General features: G+C 45.1%; 1 protein-coding gene across 1 annotated transcript in view; it reads left to right on the top strand.

Annotated features, from left to right (window-relative positions):
* Positions 1–3,201: 3,201 nt before the first annotated feature.
* The window catches only part of LOC121860703 (sodium-dependent phosphate transporter 1-B-like), a 66,246-nt gene continuing 45,406 nt past the window's right edge, over positions 3,202–24,041 (top strand). The window contains exon 1 of the mRNA XM_042358015.1: positions 3,202–3,530. The gene's annotated coding sequence lies outside the window, so the exon portion shown is untranslated. The remainder of the gene's footprint in view (positions 3,531–24,041) is intronic.

Raw genomic sequence — 24,041 nt, forward strand, 5'->3', positions numbered from 1 at the left:
TCGTCTTTCTAGGGAATGCAAGTTAAGTTTCTTTAACCTATCCTGATATGGAAGGTTTCTAAGTCCCGGAATCATTTTTGTCATTCGTCGCTGCACCGACTCTAGTGAATTTATATCCATTCTATAATAAGGGCACCATAACTGAACATCATAACCGAGGTGCGGCCTGACTAGCGCAAGATATAGCTGCAATAAGACCTCTGCACTCTTGTTACTTACACTTCTAGATATAAAACCCAATACTCAGTTTGCCTTATTTCGAACATTAACGCACTGTTTTCTAGGCCGTAGGTCCGGGCTTACAAGTACCCCGAGGTCTCTTTCACAAGTCGACTTCTCTAGGTTGATGTTGTTAAGGCTGTATACATTATCAGTATTTGTTCTTCTAATATTAAGTACACTGCACTTGCTGGTGTTGAATTTCATTTGCCATTTTTCAGACCACCCCTGTAGTTTATTTAGATCCTCCGGTAATGCATTTGCATCCTGCCCTGAATTAATCAGCCGCCCTATTTTGGTGTCATCCGCAAACTTGCTTATGTCACTGCTGATCCCAGTATCTAGATCGTTTATGTAGATTATGAACAAGAGTGGGCTTAGTACTGACCCCTGGGGAACCCCACTGGTTACACGGCCCCACTCAGATTTAACACCATCTATGCTGACCCTCTGTGTTCTATCGGTGAGCCATGATTTTATCCAATTTAAAACTTTACCCTCGATACCATGAGCCTTAATTTTTCTCAGAAGCCTCTGATGCGGTACTCTGTCAAATGCATTGCTAAAGTCTAAGTAAATAACATCGTAATTTTCGTCATTATCTACTACCTCGAAGACTTTCCTAAAAAACGTCAGCAGATTTGTTAGACAAGATTTTCCCTTCGTAAACCCATGTTGAGAGTCGTAGATTAATTTGCTTTTCTCTAGATGCGATCGGATGCTATCTGCTATAATTGATTCAAGAAATTTCCCCACTACTGACGTCAAACTGATCGGCCGGTAATTTGACGCTAATGCACTGTCTCCCTTTTTTAACATGGGTACTACATTTGCCTGTTTCCACAAGTCTGGCACAACTCCGATGTCTAATGATTTTGTAAATAAGTTTACGAGGGGTCCGCTAATCTGTTCCCTACACTCTTTCAAGACTCGAGGGAAAATTTCATCCGGCCCTGGGGATTTTGTCTTCTTTAGTTTATTTATCTTCTTAAGAACATCCTCTTTTCTGATAGTGATATTCTTTAATTTCTCTTCTTCCTTTCCCTTAAATATCAGTTCCACCTCTGGAATTTCATCGCGAATTTCTTCTGTGAAAACTGATAAGAAATAGCTGTTCAATGCTTTGCTTATTTCTTCACTGCCATTTATCACTCCTCCCCTCCCTGACTTTAAAGGCCCAACTTGACCTTTGTCCTATATACCTGGAAAAATCCCTTGGGATTCGCCTTGGATTCTCTTGCTATTTTGATTTCATAGTCTCTCTTTGCTTTCCTTACATTATACCTATTTCTGAGCTGCTCCTCCCCTCCCTTTAATTTCTTATATATTCCTTTCTTTATTCCTATGTCATGTTTAAGTTTTCTGGTCATCCACCTTGGCTCATTCTTATTTGACCTATTTTTTCTGTATGGTTTATTTTGTTCTTGTACTTTATGTAGTATACTAGTGAATATATTATAATCATGATCAATTGTTGTGTCATCTATGACCTCACCCCTTCCTACTGGGGACTGACATGACTGTTCCCAGGTGACCTCACCTAGGTACCTTCTTAACCCCTGATAATCCGCCAACCGAAAGTTTGGGACTCTGACCATATTGTCATTGTTCTTTGTTTCCCAATTTAGGGTGAACCTGATTTCTCTGTGATCACTGTTTCCTAGTTCTTCCCCTACTGTGATATCTCTGATAATATTTTCTTTATTTGTTAATACTAGGTCGAATATATTGTCACCTCTAGTAGGTTCTGTAATTAGTTGTTTCAAAAAATTGTCCTGTACTGCGTCTAGGAAGTCTTCAGATTCATAGTCACCTACAATGTTGTCCCAGTCAATATTTCTGAAGTTGAAATCCCCCATAATGCACAGGTTGTTATATTTTGCTGCCCTACTCATTTCCTGCCATATAGGCTGAGCTGCTTCTTTCCCAGACTTGGGGGCCTGTAAATCACTCCCATAATTAGTTTTTCTCTTCCTTCCGTGATTTCTACCCATACAGACTCGGTTCCTATTTCACCCTTTATTGAATTATTGATACGACATTTTAATGTATCCTTGACGAAGAGTGCGACCCCTCCCCCCTTCCTACCTTCCCTGTCCTTGTGAAAAAGGTTATACCCTTCTATGTGGTACTCTGAAAAAAGTTTTTGCTCGCCAGATTCATCCAAGTTTCGGTGATTGTTATCTCACCAGTACTCGCTCCCAGTAACACGCCTCGTGTAAACGTTCTTTAAGTCTATTGTAAGGAAAGATTTGTGCACTACCTAAAGATGCTTGTTGTTCAGACCCAGTGTTCAGATAGTTTAGCGTAACGTTAGTAAACTTCCTCTCACAGCGTTGATAAAAAAGACGAAATGTCGACTCCATCAAATATCATCACAAGTGACACTGTGGGAGGTGAGACAGTGGCGGTCACAGCTCGCTCGCTTTGCCCCCCCCCCCCATAAAAAACCAATTGCTACAAACAACCTTAGGATGATTGACATTTTCGTTATTACAAAACGTATTTGTAACAAACTAGTCATTATATTTTTGAAGAATGTATATAATTTCACATAATTTTCAGAAAGATTTGCCTTGCTGGTGGTGAGGGAACACATAGGTGGCGCCTCTCCCACACTTACCTCAGTCCCTTCACTCGTACAAACCCCACAGCTTTTGTTTCTCTGAGGAGAAAGACCTCCATTGATACAGTTACTATAACTTCAAAACACTTATCCAAAATATGAACAGTGGATTGCGATGTGTTACACGATATGTTTTACATAATCCTCGGGTCCACATCATAATTTCCTTTTAAAACATAGAGTATTATTGCCATACTGGGCACACAAAAGAGAAATATACTCTTGTAAGTGCAGCTGACACTAGTTGGGTGTGATGATGAATACGTGGAGGTGGGGGGTGGGGGGGGGGCGGAGGTGTGCGGCGCGTGCCTGCTATTGGTGCTGGCTGGTAGTGGCGGCGGTGGCAGAGCTTGCTAGTGTAATCCAGCCCGCGGCGCCTACTGGGCGCGCCTCTCCTCCCCTCAGTGCGGTCACCGACGGCAACACCTCTGCACACCTCTGTTGCTCCTCTACCTGCCGCTCCCCCTCACAGTCGTCTTCACCCGGGGACACCAGTACTGTAGCCTTTACCGTCAGTGGACAACCAAAGGCGGGAAATACATTCGTAATTCTGCAGAGAACTAAAGACTGAAAACTGCATATAGATAGAGTGGGTTGTACCACGTTGTTCTAGAGACCAGGAGAAGAAAAACCACATCGTGGCCCTTCTATCAACGCAAGAATGATCTTCAAATTGACTCACCTTGTAAGTACAGCTCTTGTTATTGTGTGAATGAGGGCGTGGTGAACATTACTTTGAATGGAAGCAAAATTAACCAACTTTTGCGCACGGGTCCCTGTGTAGTGTGAGGCACTACCGGCTCCCTCACCCAAGGTTAACTTGCCGGTACTGACGTACGGCTATAATCCCGCTCTCTTAGGCGACTCACTGCTGATATCCTCAACAGTAGTTTATCAGTGTTCTTTTATCTTGTACTGTTTCATCGTCCTTATTAGTCATCCTGTTCTGGCTGAGTGTGTACTGTAGTAGTGGCCAGCTAGTCGCCGCGACCCGAAGGGGGAGAAAGCAGTAATAGTGAGGGAGGAGGAGGGTGTGTTTTATAAGGGACAGGTTTAGCCCTGTACTAGGCTCATATTATTAAGGATTATGTCGAGGCTGACGGTGACTTTCTTCGTGCTGGCGTGAACCAACACCACCAGATATTTTTGTACTGAAGCGCGGCGCCCTCCCCCACTCTCTCTCTACCCTTCGTCCACGCACTACCACACTCTGGTCTCTCCTCCACACTACCACACTCTGGTCTCTCCTCCACACACTACCACATTCTGGTCTCTCCTCCACACACTACCACACTCTGGTCTCTCCTCCACACACTACCACACTCCGGTTTCTCCTCCACACACTACCACACTCCGGTTTCTCCTCCACACACTACCACACTCTCTTCCTTTCTGCTCTATCTACACTATCTCCTCTGCTCCGATCGTGTGTAAGGTTACAAATAATATTCCCTGCACATTTCTGACAATAACTTCGCTCTACTTGAAGGTCGTGTAGATAAGAGACGATTAGGATTTGGATATCATTTAATTCACATTTTTGTCTCTGTTGTAACGTTTTTTGTTATTGTGAACGACTAATGATATGCAGCCCCTTCACTAGCTAGTTATAGGAGTCAGGTAGTGCCAAGTGTTGAGAGAATTTTCGTCGCAACTATTCACACACAACTGAGGTTCAAAAGGGTGTATCCTCTCGATGACACTTTACTGGGGGGAGGGGGGGGGGAGTAAGGTATGTCAAGTCAATTAGTTATATTGGTTGATCTGTGTATTTCCTGTATCTTTTATTTTCTTTTTAAATTTTTTTCGTTTTGTTATCACGTGAAGATTAGTAGGCTCTCCAGATTATTTCACCTGGTGATTAAACACGCTAATCTAACCTAACCTAACCTGACGTAACCTAACCCCCCTAGGAAACTTAAGTTCTGGTTAATAATTTTTTTGGAGCTGCATCCCTAATGACTAACCATGAATCCTCAGAGGCAAAAGCATAAATTATTTCATGTTCTTTTCACCGACTTTATTGTCTTTCTACTCGTCTAATATTTCTAAAAGTTTAATTGTATTCCCCGTGGAAGTAATGGGAGGGTTGTCACAAGTGGTCGACAGAACGCACAGTACACTGTTATTTTCAGTATTTTATCTTTGTCCCTCCCAGAAAGATTGAAACGTGCTAGGGTGTCTAATGTTCAGGTGAAATAAGCTGGGTGTCTAATCATTAAGTAAAATAAGCTGGGGTGTCTAATCGTTAAGTAAAATAAGCTGGGGTGTCTAGTCGTTAAGTAAAATAAGCTGGGGTGTCTAATCATTAAGTAAAATAAGCTGGGGTGTCTAATCATTAAGTAAAATAAGCTGGGGTGTCTAATCGTTCAGTAAAATAAGCTGGGGTGTCTAATCGTTATAAGCTGGGGTGTCTAATCATTAAATAAAAATAAGCTGGGGTGTCTAATCGTTAAGTAAAATAAGCTGGGGTGTCTAATCATTAAGTAAAATAAGCTGGGGTGTCTAATCATTAAGTAAAATAAGCTGGGGTGTCTAATCGTTCAGTAAAATAAGCTGGGGTGTCTAATCGTTAAGTAAAATAAGCTGGGGTGTCTAATCGTTAAGTAAAATAAGCTGGGGTGTCTAATCGTTAAGTAAAATAAGCTGGGGTGTCTAATCATTAAGTAAAATAAGCTGGGGTGTCTAATCATTAAGTAAAATAAGCTGGGGTGTCTAATCGTTCAGTAAAATAAGCTGGGGTGTCTAATCGTTAAGTAAAATAAGCTGGGGTGTCTAATCATTAAGTAAAATAAGCTGGGGTGTCTAATCGTTAAGTAAAATAAGCTGGGGTGTCTAATCATTAAGTAAAATAAGCTGGGGTGTCTAATCATTAAGTAAAATAAGCTGGGGTGTCTAATCGTTCAGTAAAATAAGCTGGGGTGTCTAATCGTTAAGTAAAATAAGCTGGGGTGTCTAATCGTTAAGTAAAATAAGCTGGGGTGTCTAATCGTTAAGTAAAATAAGCTGGGGTGTCTAATCATTAAGTAAAATAAGCTGGGGTGTCTGTAGTGATGGGTTGTCAGACCACAGCTGACATCTCAGAAACTCTAGGCCTTCCCTAGGTCAAGTGTAGGGTAACTCTGCGGTTGACCAAGGATTGTAAATCAACTAGCTCCCCCTCCCATGTCACACATGTAAGAGGGCACCAGCCGGCTCTCTCCCAATATACACAATGTCCTACACCGCAGAGGGGGGCCAGTCTTGACCCGACGTTTGAGGGGTCAAGTGTAACTCTCACGGTGGACCGGGGGTTACAAATCAACTAGCTCCCCTCCCATGTGACATGTCACCACAACAGACATGTAAGAAGGCACCAGCCGACCCTCTTCCAATATACAATAACCTACTCTCTGAACAAAGGCCGGACCTGACCTCACAATTAGCCAGGTCACTTGTAACCCTTGGAGCCCAACTCAAGGCCTCTCGTGTTACACGGCCCCGCCTGACGACTTCTCCTTACATCTCAGAAACTCCAGTCTGACCCGACGTTTGGGAAGTCAAGTGTAGGGGAACTCTCACGGTTGCTCTCCCAATATACACACGGCCCCGCCTGATGACTTTCCCAGATAGTTCTGAAAAGGTCCAGGCCTGACCGCACATTTGCGGGGTCAAAATGTAAGGAGACCCTTCGCCGCCCCCCCCGGCCAGCTGAACCTGACGGCTCGCATCCCAATATATAGGACGTCCTGGTCCTCCCTCGAGGATTCGCAGAGAAGTAGTTGTCTTGTAACAAGGTGGCCAGCTACGACACCACCAGGCCTGCTCGAGCCGAAGTCAGAGGCCGGAGGCAAGTCGCCTCCGGTCAGGACCGAGACTTCCCTCCGGTGTCCCAGCTAAGCAGTCGCCCACCCGACACCAGTGTCCCCGCTAAGCAGTCGCCCTCCCGATACCAGTGTCCCAGCTAAGCAGTCGCCCTCCCGACACCAGTGTTCCAGCTAAGCAGTCTCCCTGCTAGGCCTCCCCTAGGTCACGTGAGTGTTTGTCAGAGCTTTCCATGGGATGAGTTACCTACGTGGGAAGTGTATTCATTTCATGTTCGTGTCCGAGAATCAGAGTGTCTAGTAACGTAATATGATGTCCTAGTAACGTAAATATAATGTCCTAGTAACTTCAATAGAAGGTGTTATTAATGTGTCCATGTCATGTTCGTAATTAATAAAGAGTTGTAACGAAGCAGTGTTTAAGAAGTCGCCTTTAAGAACGTAATAGATGTGTATTGACGTGTAAGACACGACCAGTGTACGATAAGAGTAAATAACTATCACGGCCACGCTACCAAAGTCTTCCTCTCTTTTATACTCCTCTCGCTATAATATTCTACTACTATAACCTCCTAACTTACTTCTTCTAACAAGATCCGTTACATTACATGTCTAATCGTTCAGTAAAATAAGCTGGGGTGTCTAATCGTTAAGTAAAATAAGCTGGGGTGTCTAATCGTTAAGTAAAATAAGCTGGGGTGTCTAATCGTTAAGTAAAATAAGCTGGGGTGTCTAATCATTAAGTAAAATAAGCTGGGGTGTCTAATCGTTAAGTAAAATAAGCTGGGGTGTCTAATCATTAAGTAAAATAAGCTGGGGTGTCTAATCATTAAGTAAAATAAGCTGGGGTGTCTAATCGTTCAGTAAAATAAGCTGGGGTGTCTAATCGTTAAGTAAAATAAGCTGGGGTGTCTAATCATTAAGTAAAATAAGCTGGGGTGTCTAATCGTTAAGTAAAATAAGCTGGTGTCTAATCATTAAGTAAAATAAGCTGGGGTGTCTAATCATTAAGTAAAATAAGCTGGGGTGTCTAATCGTTCAGTAAAATAAGCTGGGGTGTCTAATCGTTAAGTAAAATAAGCTGCAGTGTCTAATCGTTAAGTAAAATAAGCTGGGGTGTCTAATCGCTGGGGTGTCTAATCGTTAAGTAAAATAAGCTGGGGTGTCTAATCATTAAGTAAAATAAGCTGGGGTGTCTAATCATTAAGTAAAATAAGCTGGGGTGTCTAATCGTCAAGTAATCCTTTCTTTGTATTTATTTTTGTATTTAATTTTCTTTTTTTCTCATTTATTTTATTTATTTGTTGTTTGTTTATGAGGTTTGTTTTATTGACTTCTTTATTTTCTGTATTAATTAATCATTATATTGGCATTTGTGTTTATTTACCCTTCTGGTGTGTAATAATAATAATAATAATAATAATTAACGGTTTATTGAAAAAGTTCTGCAGCCCGAAGGCTGAAAATATACATTGGACATAAATGACTTATTACATACACTGGTGGTTTAACAAAAGCCTTCATTAGAGAAAGGTAAAGGAACATACAGTGAACATACAGATTAATGTAGGTGTTGAACAGCAAAAACGTAGTGTAGTAACTCCCTCCCAGATGGTGTTAGGAGGGACCTCACGTGGTGTAGTAGTTCCCTCACAGATGGTGTTATGAGGGGCCTCACGTGGTGTAGTAATTCCCTCACAGATGGTGTTATGAGGGGCCTCACGTGGTGTAATAATTCCCTCACAGATGGTGTTATGAGGGGCCTCACGTGGTGTAGTAATTCCCTCACAGGTGGTGTTATGAGGGGCCTCACGTGGTGTAGTAACTCCTTCACATATGGTGTTATGAGGGGCCTCACGTGGTGTAGTAATTCCCTCACAGATGGTGTTATATGAGTGAGGTGTGGTTCCAGGCCTTTCTATCGTAGACGGATTAACACATCGCTGGTAGTTGGGTCTCACAGGCCGTTATCACTGGGTACCTGGGACCTCACTGTGTGAAAGGTCAACTTGAGTACCACTGTTACTGTTGAGTTGTTCTCACTGACTTAAGCACTGTTCACCACTGTTCACCTCTGTTTAACACTGGTTCCATTTCTTTCCTAAATGAAATAGTAACTTCTGGCGTGAACTTGTTGATATTCCGGTGGGGAGGAGGGTTCAGGGGAGGGAGTAGGTATGGGCCAACATAACAGTTGACCTGGCTGCTCCGAGAGGAGCGCCAGGTACGTCTTGACCCTTCGGTGGTCAAGGATGTAGTGTGTGTGTGTGTGTGTGTTAACCGGAAACTTTTCACCACAACTCGACTTAAAAAAAAAAAAAAGATCGATAGTGACACTTGACCAATCAGAGATGGGCTACTTGACCAATCAGAGATGGGCTATTTGGGAATTGGCTAGGGCGGTGGGGGCGTCACTAAGTCTAAGGTCAAGGTCACCTGCGAAATAACTACTGGCCGATGGGTCAAGTCCGCTATGATGGACCATTATATTATTTCCCTCTTTATATCTGTTGTTGATTATTGTGGTTTCTTCTATGTCATCTGTATTACTTTGTTTATTATAATTATTATGAGTATTACGGTACATCAGATTAAGGGAATACTTAAATTAATCTAATTACCTTACGGATAGACACACTAGCTTATTGTACCTAGTGATTATACTCCCTCGGTTAGGTTAGCATTAGGGTGTTGAATTATAAGGCGAAATAAGCTCGGGTGTCTAAACTTCAGGTGATCCATCACGACATAACCACGAGAGGGGATAATAACTGAACCCATAGTTGTTGTGGTTAACTAGCTGCCACAAAAGTAATAACTGTTGTTAATAATTGTTCGAGGGAGAACTTACGACTCACACTGAAGAAGTCGACTATATGCAGAACCTTGTGTGCCAGGCCCATGGATCTCATAAAATTGTAGGGCGATTTTTTCTCCTAGCTGAAGACGTAAGAGTGATAAGAATTACGTCTAAAATTGAGCTGAATCATAAGAATTGCTTCTAAAATTGAGCTGAATCATAAGAATTGCGTCTAAAATTAAGCTAAATTATAAGAACTGCGTCCAAAACTAAGCGAAATAAAAACATTGCGTCCAAAATTAAGCTAAATCACAACTGATTTCGAAATTAAGCTAAATCATAACTGCGTCCAAAATTAAACCAAATCAAATGCATCCAAAATTAAGTCAAATCATAAATGCGTCCAAAATTAAGCTAAATCATAACTGCATCCAAAATTAAGCTAAATCATAACTGCGTCCAAAATTAAGCAAAATCATAACTACGTCCAAAATTAAGTTAAATCACAAGAATTGCATTCAGAATTGCACCAAATGTCTTCCCATGTTAAACCTTCACTGAATTCATTCACGCAACACAAGTCAAAATAATGCCGGAGACTCTCTGCTTCATTCTGGTCTGACATGTTGAATGAACGTACGAGGGAGAGCAGTAGTATATGTTGATGGCACTATAGAGGGTGATGTGTGTGTGTGCGTTTTGAGTCTTCAGTTTGGGGGGAAATTCAACATTGGGAACTGTTTGGTAGTGTAGATCCGACGCCTCGTCCCGTGTCTAGGTGTTGAGTGTGACACTAGTAGTACAGTAAATAGGCTTTCTTTGTCATACAGTAACGCCATAGCAAGAGAAATAACCCAATTATGTACATACGTGACTTGGAAGGTGTATCAAGTAGAGCGTTGGCCGGGGCTTATTATAAACACTGGCGCTCCTCCTCAGCACCTCAGGCGGGGGAGGCCACCTCTCACTCCCTCTCTTACTCTGAGCGTGAAACGTTTAAATTGTGCTTAATTCACTAGCAGATGTCCCGAGAACTAATTAACTACACCTACATTGACAATTAAACTAATGGAATTTATTTTAAGAGCCAATATTTATAATTTCCTTTATTGTTATCAAATTTGTCCTGTTTTACGACCCAAGTTTAATATGACAGAAAAGGGACCAGTGGTGAATTATAGTAAACTTGAGGAGGTGGACTAGGCAGTAGGTAGGTAGAATAGCAGTTGTTCACGAGACCTGCCTGGGGCCACCTGCCAACATGTATAAATATACGCTTCTCGTCACATGCTGGTGCTGTGACGTCACCAGGGAGGGAGGAGGGACGTTTTCCAGCACCATCAACTGCTCGTGACCTGCCGCACTAAACGTCTGCCAACGTCTTCCGCTGTACTTAAATTATCCTCACTTTCCTCATCTGTGAAGTTACTACCTATTCACAACTGGGTGAACTGGGGGGGGGGTGACCCGAACCCGTGATCCTGAAGGAAGGAGGGCGACCATTGTAGCCACTCGGCCGCTGAACCCAACACAACTTTTTACATTATGCTTAATTACTCGTACCTTCCGGATTTGTGGTAGTCCCTCGCTGTGACCTCTTGCCACTACACCTTGCTTGACCTCTTTACTTACTGGCCGTATGTATGTATGATACTCGTGAACATAATATAGAACGTATGGGGATATAGGGTCAGGTTGGATGGCAGTGATGGCGGCTGTTAAGAAGTTGACACGATACATCCAAGCTTCACCGTGGACTGTAGACTGTTCCCTCATACAGTGTAGCTTAATTGTGGGTCACCATCACTACCTGTCAGTTGTAGTGCGTTACTTGGAGTGGTGTAGTAGTGCGTTAGTGTTGTGGTGCGTTACTTGTAGTGCGTTACTTATAGTGTAGTAGTGCGTTACTTAGAATAGTGTAGTAGTGCGTTACTTAAGAGTAGTGTGGTAGTGCGTTACTTGGAGTAGTGTGGTAGTGCGTTACTTGGAGTAGTGTTGTGGTATGTTACTTGTAGTGTTGCTGTGCGTTACTTAGTTGGCGCCTGCCTTGCTGTCATAACTTCCCACATCTACTGTACACTCCACGGTTCTCTGCCAACTTATCATGTGCAGTATTTTGGACCACTACAAGGCAGAGTGTGGTGGTGGTGATGGTGTTGGTAGTAGTGGTGGTGAGGGTGGTCGTGGTGGTGTTGGTAGTAGTAGTAGTGGTGTTGGTAGTAGTAGTGGTGGTGAGGGTAGTAGTGGTGATGATGGTGATCGTGGTGGTGTTGGTAGTAATGGTGGTGAGGATGGTCGTGGTGGTGAGGGTGGTCGTGGTGATGGTGGTCGTGGTGGTGTTGGTAGTAGTGTTGGTGAGGGTGGTCGTGGTGGTGTTGGTAGTAGTGGTGGTGAGGGTAGTGGTGATGGTGGTCGTGTTGGTAGTAGTGGTGGTGTGGGCGGTCGTGGTGGTGATGGTGGTCGTGTTGGTAGTGGTGGTGGTGAGGGTGGTCGTGGTGGTGATGGTGGTCGTGGTGGTGTTGGTAGTGTGGTGGTGGTGAGGGTGGTCGTGGTGGTGTTGTTGGTGGTGGTGATGGTGGTCGTGGTGGTGTTGGTAGTAGTGGTGGTGAGGGTGGTCGTGGTGGTTGATGGTGGTCGTGTTGGTAGTAGTGGTGGTGAGGGTGGTATTGGTGGTGGCAGCATTAAGTGTGGTGCACCAGCGGGTTCTTAGCAGAGGTTGATCTGAGTAAGCCAGATAAAAGTTAATCAATTACCTCAGTTTCTCTTTTTTTTTCGTACATGGAGGAGAAAGTGGAGTAGTCTTGCTGTGGTCGTTTGATAGTTTGGTCCTCTGAAACTGAGAGCTTAATATTACCAATGATACACGGAGACTGTTAGTATACTCTGCCGTCTGTATTATTACTAGTAGCAGCAGAAGGGGGCGGATCCAGGAATATCAAAAGAGGGGGTCCAAGAAGTTGTGGGTGGGGGAACATGACGAGCACAGCTAGCCCACCCAGCTGGGGGGAGGGGGAGCTGTAAGCCCCCTGATTTTTTTTTTAAATCTGACCAATATCATTGCCATTTTGAGGCCATGTGCACTTGATATTAGGAGATATTCTGAAGTCAATAGTAAATGCTTTTTACTATTAAAAAATGCCTGAGTACAATACTGTATTAAAGATAAAGTGCTGGAATTTTCTGATGAAAAGTGGGGTCCGGACCTCCAGGACCACCCCCCCACCCGGATCCGCCCTTGAGTAGTATAAATGTTGTTTTACTAACTCAGCTCGGATAAATAATTTTGTGTTAGGATAATTAGGTAATAAAATGTGTGGAGAATGTATGCCTATAAGGTGAGATTGGAGGCCATAAAAAGGTAGTAATAGCAGTGCCTGCTAGTAGTAGTAGAGAGGGAAGCCGTACCTTAAACCAGTGTGGCTGGGGACGGTCTTAGTACACCACCCGGGCCTCTTCACAGTGTTTGCCAGCTTATGTGGGAGGGGGTGTGGTGTGTGGTAGGGGATATGTTGAGGGGTGGGGGGCTGATTCTCTTAGCCAAAAATTATTTAAGGACTTTTACCAATTGGAACACTATGTAAACCATGCGACACGGTTCAGTGGCCGTTTAGTTTAGTTTAACAAATTTATTGGCAAAGCTTGTAGTACAGTTTGCCTATTCTGAGTAATTCAGTCAGATCTTGACACTGAGGGTGGTATCACTTCTCACTGCCACGCAGGACAGAGGTTCATACACAAAGAAATACATCATATTCATTAACAGCTATATATGTATAGAGGTCAGATTCATGTGGGTAATGTCACTGTTCACTGCCATGCAGGACAGAGGTTCGTACACAAAGAGATGCATCATATTCATTGACAGTACAAATATATATATATATATATATATATATATATATATATATATATATATATATATATATATATATATATATATATATATATATATATATATATATATATATATATATATATATATAGAGGTCAGATTCATGTGGGTAATGTCACTCTTCACTGCCCAATCAGTCTAACATCAATAGTAGGCAAATTACTAGAATCAATCATTTCAAACTATTCGAAACCACCTGGAGAAGCACAAGTTGATCAATGATTCCCAACATGGCTTCACAAGCGGGCGTTCATGTCCAACTAATCTATTAACATTCTTTTCATCAGTTTTCGAATCGGTGGACGAGGGGCACAATTATGATGTGGTATATCTCGACTTTAGCAAAGCCTTCGACAGAGTCCCCCACGAAAGACTAATTAGAAAGGTAGAAGCGCATGGCATCAAATGGATTAGGGCGTGGTTACGGGACAGGAAACCGCGAGTGAGCATAAACGGCACTAAATCGCATTGGAGCAACGTCACTAGTGGAGTTCCCCAAGGCTCAGTACTTGGACCATTATTATTTATTATATACATAAACGACATAGATATCGGCATAGACAGCAACATAAGTAAATTTGCTGATGACACTAAAATAGGACGTGTGTAATTAAATCTGACGAGGACTCTGCAAAACTACAGGAAGATCTAAAAACAATTTTCGAATGGTCGGAAAAATGGCAGATGAAATTCAATGTGGACAAATGTAAAGTACTCAGTATAGGAGATGTAAACAGGGAAACCAGTTACCAGATGAACGACGATGCCATTGTGGAATCCGACTGCGAGAGAGATTTAGGAGTAATGATAAGCAGGAGCCTTAAGCCAAGTAAACAATGTGTTTTTGCTCGTAACAAGGCTAATAAAGTACTTGGGTTCATACAAAGGAGTGTTAGTTAAAAGACTAGCGAGGTCATCTTAAGATTATATCTAGCGCTTGTGAGACCTCACCTGGATTACACAGTTCAGTTCTGGTCACCGTATTACAGAATGGATATAGAATCCTTGGAAAGAATCCAGAGGAGAATGACAAGACTAATCCCGGGCATCAGGAACCTTGAGTACAGAGACAGGTAAAAGCATCTTAATTTGCACTCCCTCGAGAGACGTAGAGTGAGGGGCGACATGATAGAGGTGAATAAATGGAAGTCAGGGTTAAACAAAGGGGACATTACAAAGGTACTCAAACTATCCAACCAGGAGCGAACCCGTAGCAATGGTTTTAAATTAGACAAATTTAGATTCCGGCGTGAAATAGGTAAACACTGGTTTGGAAACAGAGTAGTGGATGAATGGAACAAGTTACCAAATATCATCATTAACTCGAATACGCTGGATAGCTTTAAACATAGGTTGGATGCTTATATGAGCAATAGGGGTTGGGTATAAACGGGACTGCCCAGTATGGGTCAATAGGCCCGCTGCGGTTTCCTCCATTCTTAAGTTCTTATGGTCTTATACAGGACAGAGGTTCGTACACAAAGAATGAATCATATTCATTGACACTATATATAGGTCAGATTCATGTGGGTAATGCCACTGTTCACTGCCATGCAGGACAGAGGTTCGTACACAAAAAAGGAAATACATCATATTCATTAGCAGTATATATAGGTCAGTGGATCACATACATTGGAGTCATATTCTAATTGAAGACTAATCAGTGTGGGCTAGCAAATTTTGGATAAACAGAGAGAATGTCCTCAAGCACCCCTGATTCAATGTAGTAATTACATAGTTCAAGATACAATAAGTCAGGTGACCTGACAGTGAGCAGCAGTACAGTGGTGCCAGAGCTCTGCCTCAATAACTGTCGGACAAATTTGAACGTAGAGATAGCCGAGAAAAAGATCCCTGTTGTATTGTGGATAAAATTCCGTGGGCTAAATTTAAGCATCCAGGAAGTGTATCTAACTGGATGAAACACGAGTAAAACTGTATGCTTGAACCTGAACGTTATTGATTATAGGGTACAGTAATAGTTGTACTGGTCCCCAAACACAACCTATACTTAACTATTAGGGATATAAACCCTTAAGACTGGTGAGGCCCAACAACCTTACCTCAACTTCCCTGCCGTCAGTTTAATTTATTTTTTTGTCATTACTCGGTGTTTTAGCAAAGCATTGTTGATATTCCTGGCACACGTGATGATGGCGTGGGAGGCTTTGTATGTCACGCACACTTCGATGCTAGTGTGTGTGTGTGTGTGAAAAGCAAGTTTTTCAGGAATAATGGGCCCAGGCCTAATAGACCCCAACCTAATTATTAAAATTGAAATCCATTAGGACTGGAACAGCCCAAAAATCTCCTGTCCGTGCACCCTCTCCCCCTCATCGTGGCTGACAGACTCGAGTCGTGTCCTGCCCGACACCAACGCCCGGGTACCATGACAGTCCCCCCACCATACCAGGTGCCGGTGTATTGTGTACTCAGTGACTCGTGCAGGCGCTGCTGGTTGTGTCCAGGAGGGGAAGTGTAGTGAAGCAGGGCCGAGGAGAGGACTGGGTGAGGCCGGGCCGAGGAGAGAGCTGGGTGAGGCCGGGCCGAGGAGAGAGCTGGGTGAGGCCGGGCCGAGGAGAGAGCTGGGCGAAGCCGGGCCGAGGAGAGAGCTGGGTGAGGCCGGGCCGAGGAAAGGACTGGGTGAGGTAGGGTCGATGAAAGAGCTGAGTTAGGCAGGGCCGAGGAGAGAGCTGGGTGAGGCAGGGCCGAGGAGAGAGCTGGGTGAGGCCGGGCCGAGGGAGAGCCAGCCGGGCCGAGGAGCTGGCGAAGCCGGGCCGAGGAGAGCTGGGTGAGGCGGGCCGGGCCGAGGAGAGAGCTGGGTGAGGCCGTGGGTGAGGTAGGGTCGATGAAAGAGCTGGTGAGGCCGGGCCGAGGAGAGAGCTGGGTGAGGAGGCCCCGAGGAAGCTGGGTGAGGCAGGGCCGAGGAGAGAGCTGGGTGAGGCAGGGGCCGAGGAGAGCTGGGTGAGGCAGAGGAGCGCAAAGGAGAGAGCTGGGCGAAGCCGGGCCGAGGAGAGCTGGGCAGAAGCCGGGCCGAGGAGAGGCTGGGCAGAAGCCGGAGCCGAGAGAGCTGGGTGAGGCCGGGCCGAGGAAAGGACTGGAGTGGGTAGGGTCGATGAAAGAGCTGGAGGCAGGGCCGAGGAGAGAGCTGGATGAGGGCAGGGCCGAGGAGAGAGCTGGGTGAGGCAGGGGAGGAGAGCTGGGTGAGGCAGGGCCGAGGAGAGAGCTGGGTGAGGCAGGGCCGAGGAGAGAGCTGGATGAGGCCGGGCCGAGGAGAGAGCTGGGTGAGGCAGGGCCGAGGAGAGAGCTGGATGAGGCCGGGCCGAGGAGAGAGCTGGGTGAGGCAGGGTCGAGGAGATGACTGGATGAGGCAGGGTCGAGGAGATGACTGGATGAGGCAGGGTCGAGGAGATGACTGGATGAGGCAGGGTCGAGGAGATGAGTGGATGAGGCAGGGCTGAGGAGAGGCCATCTTCGTGACGCTTCGTGACCGGTGTGAGCCAGTTCCAGGCAGTGTTAGCGGTCACCTTCAGCACCCTGACCCTGCTACAGTAGGTGCTGCACCGCCTGCTGTTGGTGGATCTGCTGCCGACCTGGCACTGGCTTGTCTCCTCCATTGTCATCGTCTTACTGGTGTTGTCGAATTGTGGCTGTAGTTTGATACAAGGCCGCAGCAGTTTCTATTTGTGGAGGGTTACGTCAGTGTCGCCAGGTGTCGTGTGAGGTGCACACCCCCCTCAGATAAATGATCATGACCCATCCTTCCAGGGGTTACCTGGCCACAACCCAGCCTTACAGAGATCACCTTTTGGCTACCACACTAGGATGGCTGGATACTATGCTACCTGGAGATGAATATCACAGTTATTCATGCACAGGGGAGAAAGTCTCAGAATATTCAAGTGAATATTCCTCCTTCCCTCGTTTTAGTGGTAAGGACTGATGCACAAAAAATTTGTGACGCAGAAATGCATCCGGGTGCAGCCAACACTGTTATACCTTCAGAGAGAACTTGGTGAACCCTTTAGACGAGAAGACTTGTGAGCTACCGAGGTACCGGTATACCCTGCATTGAAAAAACTTCAACTTGTATGTAATCTTACGTCCCAGGAGGCCAGTCTTTTGTGTTAGCAATAATAGCAACACCGGGGCACCAGGTGGGTTTCAGTCATTCGTAACTAGGTATAGCACGTTACCAGGTGGGGTGAGCGCCCCTGTATTATCCATCATTGCATAATGGGCGGCTTGAGCATCACTGCCCAGCCAAGTGCACCGCCAGGCTACCAGAATGTATTATATTGTTATTACTTTGGACCGCCTAAAAGAGCTCATCAGAATAGCAGGTGAAGTAAACAAGGGACCCAAACAAATTTATAAAGAAAATACGTGTGCTTTTGTAAATTATTTTATACGAACATAAGTTTGGAGAGGTTGGCAGCACTGAGTAACCACGTGATACCAGGTACATGTTGGCGCTACTGCCAACGTTTCCCGCGCACTGCGTGCAACGTGGGGGAAGAGGGAGGGATGGAGCCGCCAAATGTGCCTTGTCTCGTTGGCAGGGACATGAAAGAAGGACGCGGTTGAGGGAAGTGAGTTAGAATATGGGTGTGAGAGAGTGGTGTTACACGGATGAGGGGGACTAGTGGGGATATGGGTGAGGAACGGTATTAGCATTATGGGTGAGGAACGGTATTAGCATTATGGGTGAGGAACCGTAGCAAGACATGGATGAGGCGGCGCTGGAGGGTGGTGGTTTGAGAGAGAGCGGAGGGGCAGGTAGAGGGGTGACCCATCAACACGGCTCAGCTGATAGGGACTGAGCTAGACTAGTCTCCCAACTCTCCCTCCCAGCTCTCCCTCCCTCCCTCACACAGGAAACTGACTTGATAACGTTCCCGCCGCCTGATAATATGGCAGTATCGACGATGCCGTTCTACATGCATTTATAAACGGAAGACTGCCACTGACCCATCACGTGTGATTCTTCATGGGATTTTTTTTATGACTCACAATGTATTTAGACAAAATTAGTAACACACTGTAGATGAAGTTAGTTATATTTAAGACTGTAAGGATAGCGAGCCTCACTGTAACACACTAGGCATCATAAAGAGGAAAATGAACCCACAGTTGAGCGGTCGTTTCGTAACACAGCCCGGAGGCTTGTAGGGGAATATCCCCGCGCGGGGTGTACTGCGGCCACCCTGTAGGGGAGCCACACTCTTATTTCACTAACATCTGCATGGCAGTGTTGGACAACTTGGCAGCGTCACACCACTAAAATCAAACTGGTGTTCGCTGCCCGTCAATATTTTCCTCTTGTTGACCGGTAATGACACACCCTGTATCACCTGGTCATGTGAGGTTGACCGGTAGTGTCACACCTTGTATCACCTGGTCATGTGAGGTTGACCGGTAGTGTCACCCTGTATCACCTGGTCATGTGAGGTTGACCGGGAGTGTCACACCTTGTCTCACCTGGTCATGTGAGGTTGACCGGTAGTGCCACACCCTGTATCACTTGGTCATGTGAGGTTGACCGGTAGTGTCACACCCTGTATCACCTGGTCATGTGAGGTTGACCGGTAGTGTCACACCCTGTATCACCTGGTATCACCTGGTCATGTGAGGTTGACCGGTAGTGTCACGTGTATCACCTGGTCACCTGTATCACATCACACCTTGTCATGTCACCGGTCACACGCCCTGTATCACACCTGGTCATGTGAGGTTGACCAGTGAGTGGTCACACACCCCTGTATCACCTGGTCATGTGAGGTTGACCGGGAGTGTCACACCCTGTATCACCTGGTCATGTGAGGTTGACCGGGAGTGTCACACCCTGTATCACCTGGTCATGTGAGGTTGACCGGTAGTGTCACACCCTGTATCACCTGGTCATGTGAGGTTGACCGGTAGTGCCACACCCTGTATCACCTGGTCATGTGAGGTTGACAGGTAGTGTCACACCCTGTATCACCTGGTCATGTGAGGTTGACCGGTAGTGCCACACCCTGTATCACTTGGTCATGTGAGGTTGACAGGTAGTGTCACACCCTGTATCACCTGGTCATGTGAGGTTGACCACCCTGTATCACCTGGTCATGTGAGGTTGACCGGTAGTGCCACACCCTGTATCACCTGGTCATGTGAGGTTGACCGGTAGTGTCACACCCTGTATCACCTGGTCATGTGAGGTTGACCGGTAGTGTCACACCCTGTATCACCTGGTCATGTGAGGTTGACCGGTAGTGTCACACCCTGTATCACCTGGTCATGTGAGGTTAACACTTGATGGAGAGAGTTTTGATCAGGTAAAGGAAAAAAGTTGATAGATGTTCATTAACGACTACACACACACACTCTCTCTCTCTCTCTCTCTCTCTCTCTCTCTCTCTCTCTCATGTTTATATTCATGAACAGTGTATATATAAAAGTTCGTATTTCTAGGTCGCGTTGGGAGTTTATTGTTGTGTAAAGAATGTAGAGGGTGGGTGGTGCCGGAGCTGTTGAGCAACACACACACACACTGGTGGGACTCCCAGCCAACATCACCTAAGTCCTAAAGGATACGTTGTGGTTGTTTTTATAGACGTATATGACTACAGCATAACTATTTCCAGGTACAGATAGTGTTTTTTTTTTAAGTTAAGCAAGGAGAAAATCCCCAAATGCCGAGTCGACAAGAATTCATCACCACCGTGTATCACCAGATGGGTGTGTGTGTCCCCGTAGATGTTATCAAATTGGTACCCTGGCTTATCCCACCTGATGATTAAATACCTTAACGCTACCTGGTGGGGGTAGGTTAGGTTAAGTAATGCTGGGTTAGGCCAAGTTTAATCATCAGATGAAATAAACTGAGGATGCGTAATCTTCAAGTGGTCCCAGAAAAGTTTTGTTTTAATTTTCATTATTATAAAGTGCTGCCAGGCACTCCTTCAAGTACAGGATAACAGCGAGGCAGGCGGAGGGCAGCAGCGCGCGTATCGAAGTTTGACCTCAGTTACCTTGTGAGGCTTACTGTGATAACTGTAATTGCCCAGGAAGGCGGAACTACTGAATTACCTGAGATTACTTTATCAATAGTACCCCAGACCCAGGTGTTACCTATCTGTTCCTTCACATAAGATTAGCTGGATCACGTGGGGATTAGTCTCGCCAATTTAGTCTAACCTGACTCTCCGGGTGTAGCGTTTGGGCGCTTAATCATCAGATGACATAAGCTGGGGTGGTCCATCCAGCTCAGTTGTTTGTCGGGACGCTGTTGTACACATAGGTGATCACTTTGTATTGAAGGTCAACCATACTGTGATCTTGTCTTCATTGAAAAACTTTTAGTTTATTTGATAAAGTAATATTTTTTAACACTGTTGAACTTAGTCATGGCAGAGTTTAATGTTTTAAGTTATTGAACACAGGACACCTCCCTGTTGTGACGCCGGTGGGGCTCGTGTTAATACCCACAGTCTTAACCAGTGGATTATGGAAGGTTATTGGGTGTTTCACCTTTTATTACATAGGCTTATAGGGGACCACTTACAGTCCCTTGATGTTTTTGTTCACAGACAGAGTCCCTTTAAGAAAGTTACTCATCTGAACCATCGGTATATATTCCATCATTATAATAATAATAAACGGTTTATTAATAGAGTTGCAGCCGGTGGCTGAAAATATACAAATTTACATGTGATTTTGACAATAATATGCGTTCAATACATTTACAGGGCTGTACAGTACATAAATCAGGAGCTGTTTATTATTTTAACAATAGATGGGATGGTGCTGTTCTTATGTCTATCAGTGCGGGCTCTTATGGGCTTTATTTTGTTGTAGTGGCGGACTGCGCGAGGTGGGCGGGGGACTGCCGGTGGCAGTAGGTGGCGATGACGAGGATGGTGCAGTAGCCCACTGCCAAACCTTGCTATTGCTTGGTGGTGGAGGTCACTGGGGGATGGCATTTCCAGGGTGGAGAGAGCGTTGTTGTAGCCGGAGTAGTCTGTGCCGAGCATGATTCTGCAGTCTCTCTTCTGTACCTTGTCTAGCTGACGTTGTTGGGTAGAGTTGAGAGAAGACGACCAGGCTGGTGACGCATACATTAATTTGGGGAGTATAAATGCGTTGTAGATAGTCCTCAGCTCTGGCGTGGGTGCCCTGAGTGACCTGAGTCGTCGTAGCATGTAGAGTCGGTACGAGGCTGCCTTGATTGTGTTGTTTACATGGGCCTTCCAGTCCAGTTTGTGGTCTATAGTTACACCCAGGAGTTTGGCAGACTGCACTAACTGGAGAGGATGGGCACCCACTGTAACTGTTGGAGCTTGCACTGGAGTGGTGGCGGCATTGAAGTGCATGACTACGGTTTTGGTGTGATTGATGGTGACCTTGCTCTCCGTAGTCTATGCCTGTAGCCTGTCCAGGGTGCCTTGTAGCGATGAGTTGTCCGGTAACCGTGTTCTCTACCAATGCATGCTGATATATCGCTTAGACTTGTAAGTCACAGAGGTAACGGCGAAGAATAGTATTACACAGATAATAATGGAGTACCTACTGATATTTTGGATGTGTACATTACCCAAAAGATTCTGTAGTGACACATAGAAAGTGTCTTTGTAAACACGCCTGGCCGTCAGCACCGTGGTGAGAGGTAACGTTAAGACTCTACTCACTGTCTCTTACATTAAACTATTCACGACGAAGGTAAATATGTCCCTTAAGGTACCATACAGTTGCTCAAGTCAGTTCTCTTGGTGTGGGATAAACAGCAGAAAACAACGACATTTATTGACGCTAGAAAAATAAAAAATAAAAGACGAATAACAAATTAGATAGTTTGTTCAAGTATAGAGAGGAGAGCAACTGAGTGAAGCTGACCCAACTATATACTTCCTCCTGCGTGAGAATAATACGTTATTAGAGAAGTACTTCTTACATCCCAGGAAACAAACAGTTCCATGTCACACAAAACAGTGAATCTTAACGGCCCCAACTGACTGTCTTGTGATGATACAAATTTACATCGAGTGTGAGAGTCCTGGTGACGAGGCTATTTCCGTGAGCTGTGGCCCACTTGTTGGTCACAGGTGTTCCCCATATCCCAGGACCGTCACACACGCATCTAGGGTCGTCACACACACACCCTGGGTTCGTCACACACACACACCCTATGGCCGCCACACTTACACCCTGGGACCGTCACACTCCCGGGTCTGAGTAAGACTCGCCTAGCTATGGGTGAATCATTAGAACTAGTAGTAGGAAGACACGGCCGCCTGGGTGTTAACGAAGACCCTTGTGTTTGACGTAATAAACAGGAGGATAATAACGCCCAGGTAAACAGGTGTGTGTGCGCGCGCGCGCTGGCCTGGCACTGGTGCCAAGTGGGTCAGCACCATCTTCACCCCCCCCAGGACACTCTCTATTTGGCACCTCATGTACTCAACTTTTAATCGCGTTCATCTGCAGTTCTTGATACAACATTATTATGGACAAACTTCGAGACGGTGTATTTGTGTCCAGGGAAGAAATGTTTTCATATTAAAACAAAATAAACATCAATGAACACAATTACCGGTCCGGTATGAGGAAGATTTAGCATGGCTCTGAGACCAAACACAGGTAATCTTATGATACTTTCACCACGTGTGCTGTGAGGGCCACACCATATAGTGTAGTGAGTGTCTGCACTTGTCTTCTACATTTCATTTTTTTTTAATTCAGCGGCCGAGTGGATACAGTGTGTATCTGTCGTGAGTGGTGCCACTCTGGGCACCCCAGTACTAAATGGCCGCCTAACTTTACTGTTAGGGAAGTGGGGGGGGCCATACTGCCCTTCTTTTCTGGAGCTTTTCTGTTACTGGGTTCTCTCAAGCCGGTCTGGCTGTCGGTCACGTCTCTGTTATGCACTCTTGGCAGGTACTGGGCATGTACTGGCTTCAAAATGTACTTGAACATATGCCAGACCTGGTATTAAACGAACTCACACTCGGTGCCGTCACAACGCTCTCTGGCAGGTTATTCCGAGAGTCGCAACTCTCACCCCAGAAACTGTTCTGTTCATTGTGCTGTATTAGCACTGCTCTGAAGGACCCTGGCACCCATTACTAATATCCGCTACAATACATGTATACTGTACTCAACAAACTGCTAATGTAAAGCAATATTTAGAGTGTCGAGACCTCGGGCATACAGCTCAAGCTTAGCGGATGTGGACAGTGATGTATACTATAATTGAGATCAGGCGTGTGGTCATGTCCCCTGATACTGTACGGTGTGATATATACCAACCCCGAAGATGAACGATAAAGAAAATCGGTGAAAAATGAAGGAAACTGTGTGACACAGCAAAGCAGACAGTGTGTACCAGTGTGTCAGCACACTTATCTGATAGTCTGAGAGGATGTTGGTATATCTCTCTCTCTCTCTCTCTCTCTCAGGTTCATGTTTCCCAGTTATTTATTTTCTCCCCGTAGACAGAATCATTTTACACAATATGTTAATAATTCGTGTTGTACAGTAAGCATCTTTTAATGTTAATATTTCCCCAGTTAGAACATAAGACAAAAAGTGTCCACAAGAAAATACTCAATGATTGTTTTCACCTGTAAGACAAGATGACGTCACATAGATTCACGGGAATTGTGAGGGTAATGCATTAAGTCCTCTTTGGACTATTACGTTAGACTTGCGTGTCCTGATTTT

The sequence above is a fragment of the Homarus americanus genome, unplaced genomic scaffold (assembly GCF_018991925.1).
Source record: "Homarus americanus isolate GMGI-L3 unplaced genomic scaffold, GMGI_Hamer_2.0 scaffold40248, whole genome shotgun sequence".
NCBI lineage: Eukaryota > Metazoa > Arthropoda > Malacostraca > Decapoda > Nephropidae > Homarus > Homarus americanus.